The sequence below is a fragment of the Cebus imitator genome, unplaced genomic scaffold (assembly GCF_001604975.1).
Source record: "Cebus imitator isolate Cc_AM_T3 unplaced genomic scaffold, Cebus_imitator-1.0 Scaffold84, whole genome shotgun sequence".
Lineage (NCBI taxonomy): Eukaryota > Metazoa > Chordata > Mammalia > Primates > Cebidae > Cebus > Cebus imitator.
The window spans coordinates 2,208,873-2,219,152 of record NW_016107399.1 but is presented as its reverse complement, the minus strand read 5'-3'; the positions used below and the strand labels follow the sequence as shown (position 1 = coordinate 2,219,152).

The following is a 10,280-nucleotide window of genomic DNA, read 5'->3' as shown; positions in this document are numbered from 1 at the left end:
AAAAAAAAAAAAAAAAAAAAAAGGGCAGTCTTACCAGGGTGCAAGTGTGTCCCTCCCCACCCCCAGGGACATTTAGCAATATCTGAAGACATTTGTCATGACTAGGGGAGTTCTGATGGGTGAAGGCTGGGGATGCTATTAAACATCTATAACGCACAGGACGGCCCACAGCAAAGAATTATCTGCCCCCAAATCAAAAGTGCTTAGATTGCAAAACTGCTACAAAGCATCACTAATGAAATAAAATACCAAATAGTATTTTCCATTGTTTTTTAACTTTGGCTAAAGCCCCAAGGTGAGGCCACGAGGTCCCCTCATGTTCTAAAGACTTATGAAGGTAGATGAGCTGCTTCTGTGACTTATTCCTCTTCTGGAGCCTATGTTCGTAGAAGATTGGAATTTAAGGAGAGAAGTCCTCAGAATAAGGAGTACTTGGGGAGCTGAGTTGTGGCTTTACTTACCCTATCCTGTCAGGGTATACCACGAGAGGGAGGGGTCCCCATCCCCGTGGCAAATGAAGGGAGCAGAAAAGAGCCACTCATTGAGTGGGTGTGGACACCTACATAATGGGGAGGCTCGTGCCTGGCATCCTGGCTCATGCTTGCCCAGCAGCAGAAACCCACTGCCCCACCTTGCCCCAGAGGGTGGGGAGGGAGTGCTGGGAAGGGCCTGGGCTACCGGTAGAGCAAGATGGATGTCTCTTCTTGACAGAGACCTCTGAAGACAGGGGCCCATTGTGAAGGTATAAGTGGGGAAGGAAAGGAAGAGAACTGCGTCCCACTGCCCTCCTCCGTGTACTTGGTTTGCCCAGGATGTGGCATTTTCTATGAGCCAAATGAATTCCCTGGAAAAAAAAAAACTGTTTTTAGAATATCCTGAAGGTACCAAGCCAAGAGAGTGGCCTCTCAAGGCAAGGGGACCCCCGCAGTAAGAGGCTGTGGATTGAACTGCTATGGGCAGGAACTAGGGGTCAAGCAGAACCTTCGCTGCCCATAGCTGTTACAGTGCAGGACAGAGTTCCCCATGGGCCCTCCTGAAGGCTCCCTGTAGGCACTGAGAAGAGCCACCTGTGGGTTCTTGCTACATGGAAGGCATCAACAGCACCACGGTCTTAAGAGCACTTCTCTCTCTTCTCATCCTTCTTCCAGGGCCCAGTTCCCTGGTAGAGAGAGAGAAGGAAGACCCCAAAAAGGAAGGAGGGGGAAGAAGGTAAAGGCAGAGAGAAAGAAGTGACCAGTAAGTTTGTGTTAGTTCAGACTTTGTGACTACTGAAGTGAGATATTCTGGGCTTTGCCTGAGTACTGCTGATAGGCAAGAATAGCACAGAGCTGGTTTGAAGTCTGGCTGGAAGAGAATAAAGCTTTTCTGTTTGTATTCATTGACTGTAGAGGCTTTGCAATACCAGCTGCACCAGTAAAAACCCAGGCCCCAGGCATACACCAGCTTGACTTTGCCTTCTTTGGTTGCCAGTCTCTCAGACTTAGCAACATCGTTTTCACTTCTGCCCCTGGAATAGCCTAGATGGCCTGGCCCAGCCCATCTGCCCGAAGTATCAGCTGTTTTGATTTAGTTCCGCCTCTGACATAAGCCCCAGCTTTTTGGCAGGGCAATCAAGGCTGTCCATGGCTAGGCCCCAGAGTAAAAGTTCCCAGCTCTCTCCTTGTGTACCATGCACATACCTTCAGCTGATTTAGCTATTTCTTAAATGACCTGCTGTCTATGTCTTTGCTCAGACATTCCTCTCTGCCTGGCATGACTCCTTCACCAGCTGTAGTTACTCAAGTGCTACTCATCCTTTTAGACCAGCTCAAGGGCCACATCTGTGTGAAGTTTTTCCTGATCTCTCCATCTATGGAACATTATCATTATCCTGTGTCTCCAATAGAAACTGTTCAGCACTGCGCATTGCATTATTGACTGATTGTATATACCATTGACTTGACTTGTAAACTCCGTAAGGGCAGATCATGTCTGATTCAACTGCATATTCACAGCGCCTCTGAACAGAGTGTCCAGCCCAAAGTTGGCATTCAATACATGTTAGTGCAATTGGCACCTCTGGTTTCATTCCCAGTAGATGGCAGCCCATTGAAAATAGTCTGTCCCCACAGCAAGCCCCGGAGCCTACTGGAGCCCTGAGCCTGAAAACCAGTCCTGCGTAGGATGTTAAGAGGAGGTATGAGGTCTCCAATGCCTGCCAAGTTACTTTTCATGGGCACAGCAGGCAGTGGCCCAAGAACTTGAGGCATATTCTTTGCCTTCAGGGAACTTACAATGGAGAAAAGCAGAAAGCACAAGGACCACTGTATCCTAAGAAACAATGTATCTACAGCACTTTGAAGTTCACAAAACTCACATGATGGTCTGTGGTGGTAATCTGTCCTTGGAGAAGTAGGTAGAGAAGCTGCTGAGGTCACCATGTTAAAGATGAGAAACTGAGACTCTAGAGATTCAACGACTTGTCTTGGGACACACATGGTGGTCAGCATTCAGCTACTGTCACGGCAGGTGCAGAACCAGTGCCACTCAACTCCAAGACCGTAAGACCTATATCCTCAGTGAACTTTTTTTTTTTTTTTTTTTTTAAGATGGAGTCTCACTCTGTAGCCCAGGCTGGAGTGCAGTGGCATGATCTTGGCTCACCGCAACCTCCACCTCCTGGGTTCGAGCAATTCTCCTGCCTCAGCTTCCTGAGTAGCTGGGATTACAGGTGGACACCACCACTCACGCCCAGTATTTTCAGTAAAGGCAAGGTTTCAGCATGTTGGGCAGGCTGGTCTTAAACTCTCATCTCGGTCTCCCAAAGTGCTAGGATCATAGGCGTGAGCCACCACACCCTGCCCTCAGGGAACTTTTTATATTCTGTGCCCATGAAATATTTGTAGGTTGAGAGATTGTTATATATGAAGAACAAATATAAAATAATAAGGGATGATGTTTTTTACTAAATGTGGAACTTGGATAAACAAACCAACATTAAGCTAACAGCTCCTTCAGGAGTTTTACTTCAAGGATACTTTCCTTGGATAGTTCCCTTTTACATTTGTCTTTAGAGCTGGTTTAAAGCCACCTAAGATACATGATCTCATGAGTCTACACTAAGGACTTATAACGACTTCAACCACTCTCACCGTCCAGGTTCACGTACCATGCCCATCAATCTGGAACCCAGCATACACCAGGCCCCAGGCTGGCACGTTGGTATTTCCATCTTTATTTCCTGCATTGTTCAAGGGATTTGGAGCCGAATGGCATTTGAGTATTTCTAAAAACTAAATCTACTCTCTCTGTATGACAATTTGCCACCACTTCTGTAATTCAAAGAATCTGACTCAGGCTCTGGAAGAGCTGGGTCTTGGAGCCAAATGATCTCCAGGCTTCAGGCAATAAATCAACAATGCCTTTCCACTAGGAGAAGGCTTGGGGCTGCAGTTACAAGATTAATTAAGGCGTGACTGGGAGGGGCTAAGTGAGTAGTGAAATGGAAAGCACAAACCCCTTTTTTCCGAAGGCAGGCAGGGAAGACAGATCTGAATAAGAGGTGTTCGTTTGTGAAGAGAACTGGAAACCCAAACTCTTTCCCAGCTGGGGAAGAGCAGAAAACTCCATGGAAATGTCTCCCGCGACAGTGGCGGCGCACACAACCATCTCTGACCACAGACCACAGAGGAACTGGCCCGGCCCAGCCTCCCCAGGCATCTCGGATTGTGCAGCTGCGAGGGATACTTGCAACCCGCCCTTCCCGGGCTGCACACTTTGTGCAGAAAGATTGTTAGGCCTGGGTGCCCTCTGCTGCCCGCTCAGGGCATCACAATTCCGAGAAAGCAGCTTCCCGGAGGCCTGAGAGGGAAGGGATTTTAAAAATTGAAAACAAAATTAATAGTTTGGTAAATGAACCTCAAATAGACTCAGAGGAAAGGGTACCCTTAGCCAGATGCTCACACACTCAGTGGAGTGTTTTTGCATCAGACTCTGGGGAAATGGGCTCAGAGGGGAATCTCAAGGGGGAATGGTTGGAGCATCCCTTAGAGAATGCCCAGAAAGGGTTCATGTTCAAGCTGGGAAGGAACAACCTCCTACTCACCTGTCAGCCACTCCACTGGCTAATGGGGACATACAAAGCCGAAGGCTAATGCCATATCAGGACTGGTTCCTCAAAGGGGGTTACCGCTCCATTCAACAATCGTGCTCCCACAGCAACATGACAGACCTCTTTCCCAGAGGTAGAATTTCGGACATTTGAGACTGGCTGAGTGTGAGTTTTTAATGGGATGGTGTTTTAGGGAAATTTTCTGTTGTTCTTTTCCTGGTTGTCGTTCAGAGTACAAAAGTGCCAGATCAGCCCTTCCCAAATTTGCAGAGCCAGATGTGGGCATTCACAGAAAGCTGACCTTGCTCCCCTTAGGAGGAGCAATGCTGATGGCAGATGGCCTGGTGGAAGGAGCAGGGGACAAGGAGTTAGAGGGCCTGTGGTCCTCTTCTGATTATGCAGCAGGTGACTTGTCTGACCTGGGCAGGTCCCCGAGCCTCTCAGGCCTTCAGCTTTCTCTTCAGTAAAATCAAAGATTCTAACCAGATAGTCTCTCCTCTTTGAATCAGTGGTGTCTTTTAGAGATGGATTGACATTCTGCTCCACGACCTTACATGAAAGCAGGGATCACCCTGAGCTCTGGGCACTGGTTTCAGAGAGAATCTATTCCTTAGAAAGCCCAGAATCTGAAGGATAATATGCACAGATTAAAAAATTATCAAATTATGAATTGAGCACCTGCTATGGCTTTATTGCTCTGTTAAAGGATAGATTTATAAGCCTGGGAGAGACAGCAAAATCCCTCTTTCTACAAAAAATACAAAAATATTAGCCAGGTGTGGTGGTGTGCACCTGTATTCCCAGCTACTCAGGAGGTTGAGGTAGGAGAATCTCTTGAGCCTGGGAGGTCAAGGCTGCAGTGCACAGTGATTGCTCTACTTCACTCCAGTCTGGGTGACAGAGTGGGACCCTGTCTCAAAAGACATATATATAGACTTATAAAGATGGTTTCTAATCCCGGGTGAGCAGAATTGAGTTTATCTGTCTGAGTTTATGGTAAAACAGACCATTTAAGGTACTTCTTTTGTTTATTTTTCTCCTGTCATCTACTATCTCAGATCCAAATCTTCTCCAAAGATTCTAAGTTCTTATTTTTTTTCTAGTAGATCCTTGAAAATCCACCTTCCACAGGCTTATTTCTACACTTAACATCCACAGAAATTATATGGCATTATTTTGTATGTTTTAAAATTGTATATGAATGATTTTTTGGTATAAATTTCATTTTGATCCATTCTTCGTTTTGCTCAGTATGGCACTTTGCCATCCATCAGCGATGCTCTGTGTAACTCTGGCCAGTTCCTTTTAATTGCTGCACAGTGTTTCAGTAAACACGTAGATGGCCGTCGGCTCTTCACCGTGACAGGCATTCTTGCACGAGTCTCCTTGCTTACCTGTAGGCAAGTCCTACTCCTGGGTACATGCCCCAGAGAGTACAGTATTCGCATTTGCAGTTTCACTATACTTTCCTACTTTTTCCAAACGTTTGTACCAATGTATATACATTATATACTCCCACCAGTGACAAGGGTCTCATTTCCACACATCCTTCTTAGCATTTGGTATAGTTCAGATTTCTAATTTTGTCAGGGTGCTTCATACAAAGCCTTCCTCTGATTTGTCTTTCTCTTATTACTAGAAAGGTCTAGCTCCTGTTTCCTTATTCAGCATTCAGATTTCTTATGGGTATTCTGTTGCTTATCTTAAAGGAATTACAATTTAGTCCTGGCTCAGAAGGGGTAAGTGCTTACTATATATCTCAATGGACTGAATGTTTATGTCCCTCTCCCCTCAATTCAAATGTTGAAATCTTAACCCCCGAGGTAATGGGGGAGGTGGGGCTTTTGGTAAGTGATCATGAGGGCAGAGAATGCGATTAGTGCCCTTATAAAAGAGACTCGAGAGAGATATGTTGGTCCTTTCACCACGTGAGGACACAGTCAGAAGTTGGCCATCTATGAGCTGGGAAGTGAGTCCTTATCAGAAACCAGACTAGTTCACTTGATCTTGGACTTCCCAGTCTCCAGAACTATGAGAAATTCCTGCCGTTTTATAACAGAATGTTACATTGGGAGTAGTTTCTCCCAATCTAATACCATCTGTTCACTTGAGCAGAATCTTTAATTTTGATGTGGTCAAATCCACCCTCTTCTCACCTTATGGTTTGCAATTCTAGAGTCTTGTTGGAGGGACCTCCTTCACCGAAGGTTCCAGAATCATTTTCTCATTAACCTAACAAAAGACTCAAGGAGCCATGTGGGGATCACAGTAACTGCCTTTCAAGAGACAGATCCGGAATGGAGAACATGACAGGCCTTTCTACCCTCTTCCCTTCCTGAACTACAGATGTCCAAGTCCACAGAGCAGGGCTGACCTGATTTAGCCACGCTTTCCATGGTGGAGAAGCTGAAGAATGGGGACCTCTTGCGGTGAGAGTGCCTCTGTTAAGGGGTTCATCCCATGGGTCCTGGAAGCACATGGCTCACTGAACTTCAACATACACAGCAGGTCAGGCTTTTACCCCTCCACCTTGTCCCATCCACCTTGTCCAGGGCAGAAACGTATCTGAACAAATGGAGGGGCACATGACATTCTCTCTATGGCCATCTACGTGTTTACTGAAACACTGTGCGGCAATTGAAGGGAACTGACCAGAGTTACACAGAGCATCGCTGATGGAGGGCAAAGTGCAGTACTGAGCAAAACAAAGAATGGATCAAAATGAAACTGATATAAAAAAACATCCATGTCCAGTTTTACAGCTCTCCTTCATCTAGCCAATCAGACTAGTCACCTCTCTCCTATGAAGACGAGCAAGTGACAGGTTGGACAGGGAAGCCAAAGGATTTCTTCAAGGACTTTTATGTCCAGTAGAAAAGCAGGAACCCTTCATCTTTGGGCTAAAATGAGCATGTGAGATTAGGAAGAGTAGAAAGTTCCTTTCTCTAGCTAATCTTAATATCTTTATATTACAATTGAAGAGGAGTCTCAGAGAGCCTGAGTCACTTGTCCATGGCCATACAGGAAGTAGGAGAGCTGAAAGTCAAAACCAGTCTCTAAAGTGAGACAGACTCTAACCCTTAACCACAAACGCATAATTTCTCCTCTGTCACCAAAAACCTACGTCTAGGCTGTGATTCTCCAGTACTCTATTTCCTCCAAATCATAGATGCTCAGGAGGTTGCAACTTCAGCAGCCACTGCTTCCTTCTGCCTGATCTATCTATGGAGGTCCTAGAGACCCAGAGGGCAAAGGGACTTGTCCAAAGCTGCCAGCAAAGTAGAGGCAGAAAAATTACGTGTTTTATAAACACATCATGAAGAGTTCAGCCTCACTGCTGGATGCTTGCAGCCTTGAGCTTCTGTTCTGAAGGGGACTAACAGAAATAATACAGATTCAACTCCATCTGGTTTAGGTTAAAAAGTCTCACAAAACTGAAAGTCTTAAGACAGGACCAGCTCCAGGTATGGAGGGCCCAGGCCTTCGGTTGATACCTTCAGGACTCTTGCTATCCCTGGGGTCTGCGTTTCTCTGTTCGAGTCTTTCTTGGTAATCTTGACCAAAAATGACTTCCAGGAACTCTAAGTTGGCATCCTTGTGGGCCAGTGACCCCAGCCAAAGGAGGAGAGACCTTTTCCAGCAGAAATCTTGGAGCAGATATTCACAAGCTCTACTTGGTTGGAATTAGGTCCCAGATACACCCACGGGAATGGTGGGAGAGATAGCAAGGGATGAATCACATGGGCTGAACCTGGGAAGGAATGGTTTCCTAACATGAAAACTGATATGTGCTCACTGGAATTGGGAATGGATCCTGAAAGGCAAAAACCTAGATGTCAACACAAATGACAGATTCAACACGCAGCCACGTCTGTGTATTTCTCTATTATTACCATTGTTCTGCTACCAGGCAACCTGCATTGCACACACACGGTACTCCAGACACTGGGCCAGGCATTTCTTATGCAGTACCTTATTTTATCCTCAGTATACTTCTATGAAGTGGCTACTATCATGATCCCCATTTTAATGGAGAGTATATCAAAGCTAAGGGAGGTTTCATTACTAATTCAGTGTCGCACAGCTAGTCATGGGCAGAATCCAAAGTCGAACTCAGGAATGCCTTAACTTAAATCCCATACTTTTAACCACTGCACTGGTTTGCAAACAAAACAGTTAATCCCAGGAAAAGAGGACAGTCTTTATTCTGCAGATAATATAATGTAAATCTTCCTCCTCCTGCCCCACTCCCCCGTTGGCCATCAAATCATAGAGCAGAAAGCACAAATCCATATCATCATTGCTTCTGATTTCTTCTTTGAGATTCTGGATTTCCACTGCATTCACAGACACTTCCTTTCTTGGATAAAGCTAACCACCCACACAAGAGAACTGATGTTATAATGTGACAGCTGCTTTGGGGTTGTCCATAGCCAGAGATACACATTGTTTGTTTTTCAGTTGTAAAAGGATATTCTCCCCTAAGTTGCCTGAATCCAAACTGGCTAAACCACTTTTGTTCAAACTTTCCAAGCAATTTCATCCCTGGGGTGGAAACAGAGCATGAAATGATTTGGAGGAAGAGGACAATTTTTGGGTAATTATAAATGAGCGAAAACAGGAGGTTATAATGGAAGTTGTCTTTCAACTCTTAACTCCAGCATTTTGTAACCAAGAATTCTGTCTCTCAGATTTTGCTGGTGGAAATGTAATGCTGAGCAGTTGTCTGGAGCTGCTTCTAGATATTCAATAATTAGAAACAGCAACACTGACTCAGAAGCCTATCAGCTGGCTTGCAGAGTGCCACTTCACAAAAGAAAAAAGGAAAAAAAGTTGCAAACTTATAAAAGTAACAATTGAACACAAATCAATAATATGGCATATACATTTTAACAGTGACTTGTACTTCTTTAAAAATTACCTTGTCAAATGTCTAATATAAAAAAAGTCCTATATGAGGAATAAATTGGAAGAAAAGTTGAAAATTTTTCAGTGATGACGAGAAGGCAAAATCTCTTATTTGGGGCCGTGTGGTCAATGGAAGGAGACAGTGTGGTTTAGTAGTAATTCAGGTGACACAACTAGGAAGCTAACTTGTCTGCAAAAATGGCTTTTAGAATTTGGTCCAAGATGGGTTCAGTCATGTTCCAATTTCCTAGAAGAGATTTAAAAGCTGGAAAACACCCAGCTATTGTCCATGAGTTAGACACAGGCTTCCTGGAGACAGAGAAACACTTTTTGGAGTGTCCCTTTCTACTCAAATGATTTCTCAGGGCCTCCGTCTTTCCATCTTACAATGGGTGTGATAACACAGAACATATGGAGAGCACACGCACACACACACACACACACACAGACACACACACACACACACACAGAGAGAGAGAGAGAGAGAGAGAGGGAGAGAGAGAGAGAGGGAGAGAGAAACTGTAATCTTCCTAACACTGCTGTGGCATATGGTAGGAGAGAGAACAAAAAGCATAGGTGGAAACAGAAAATTTTCCTACAGCCTGGAACAGGGCTGGACTTAAGAGCAGAAAAGTTTCCCACTCACCTATGAGTGCATCCATCACAGCAGCTCAGACATCATAGCCACTGTTTTCTTTCCTGGGTGTGTTCAAGGCAGGTGAAGTCAGGAGGCCAGTGGGATGTGGACTCCTGTACCTGTATGTGCTGCTCCACTCCATTCCTGGGGTTATTTTGGGAGTGGTCATGGCCAGGTCCTGGCACCCTGTCTGATACTTGTCTATCTGAAAATGTCTGTTGAAGGAATGAAAGATATCTCTTAGACCAGGGTTAGGGATCTGGCCTGGGGCTGTCCCAAATCTTCAATACAGACTCTGAACGCAAAGAGGCCCTTCTCCACCTCCAAAAAGAACAAAATGGTGTAACACTGGGGCTAGAAACAGAAAGACCGTCTACAGATATACTGGATTCTGGTGCTCTGGGGAGGTGCCACCTCCACCTCCTCCACATGGCTGGCAAAGAGTGCTTTGTTCACACCTCTTCTCTGCACCCAAGGAGCTCACCTAGGCACATACCCATTAACAGAAGAAGCCGAGAACCAGCTGCTGACCTTGGACCTGGCCCTGATGCTCAGCATTAGGTGGGTAGGCCTTTTGAGAAGTTTAAGAAACTCAGTACTCATCAACCTATACAGAGTAAACCTTTACTCTACATGTAATTCTTT

The 10,280-nt window shown here is 45.2% G+C and overlaps 1 long non-coding RNA gene across 1 annotated transcript in view; it reads left to right on the top strand.

Annotated features, from left to right (window-relative positions):
- Positions 1 to 1,228, top strand: part of LOC119472074 — a 4,819-nt gene extending 3,591 nt beyond the window's left edge. Inside the window, exon 3 of the long non-coding RNA XR_005201185.1 lies at positions 1,149 to 1,228. This is a non-coding gene — a long non-coding RNA (uncharacterized LOC119472074). The remainder of the gene's footprint in view (positions 1 to 1,148) is intronic.
- The last annotated feature ends 9,052 nt before the right edge of the window (positions 1,229 to 10,280 follow it).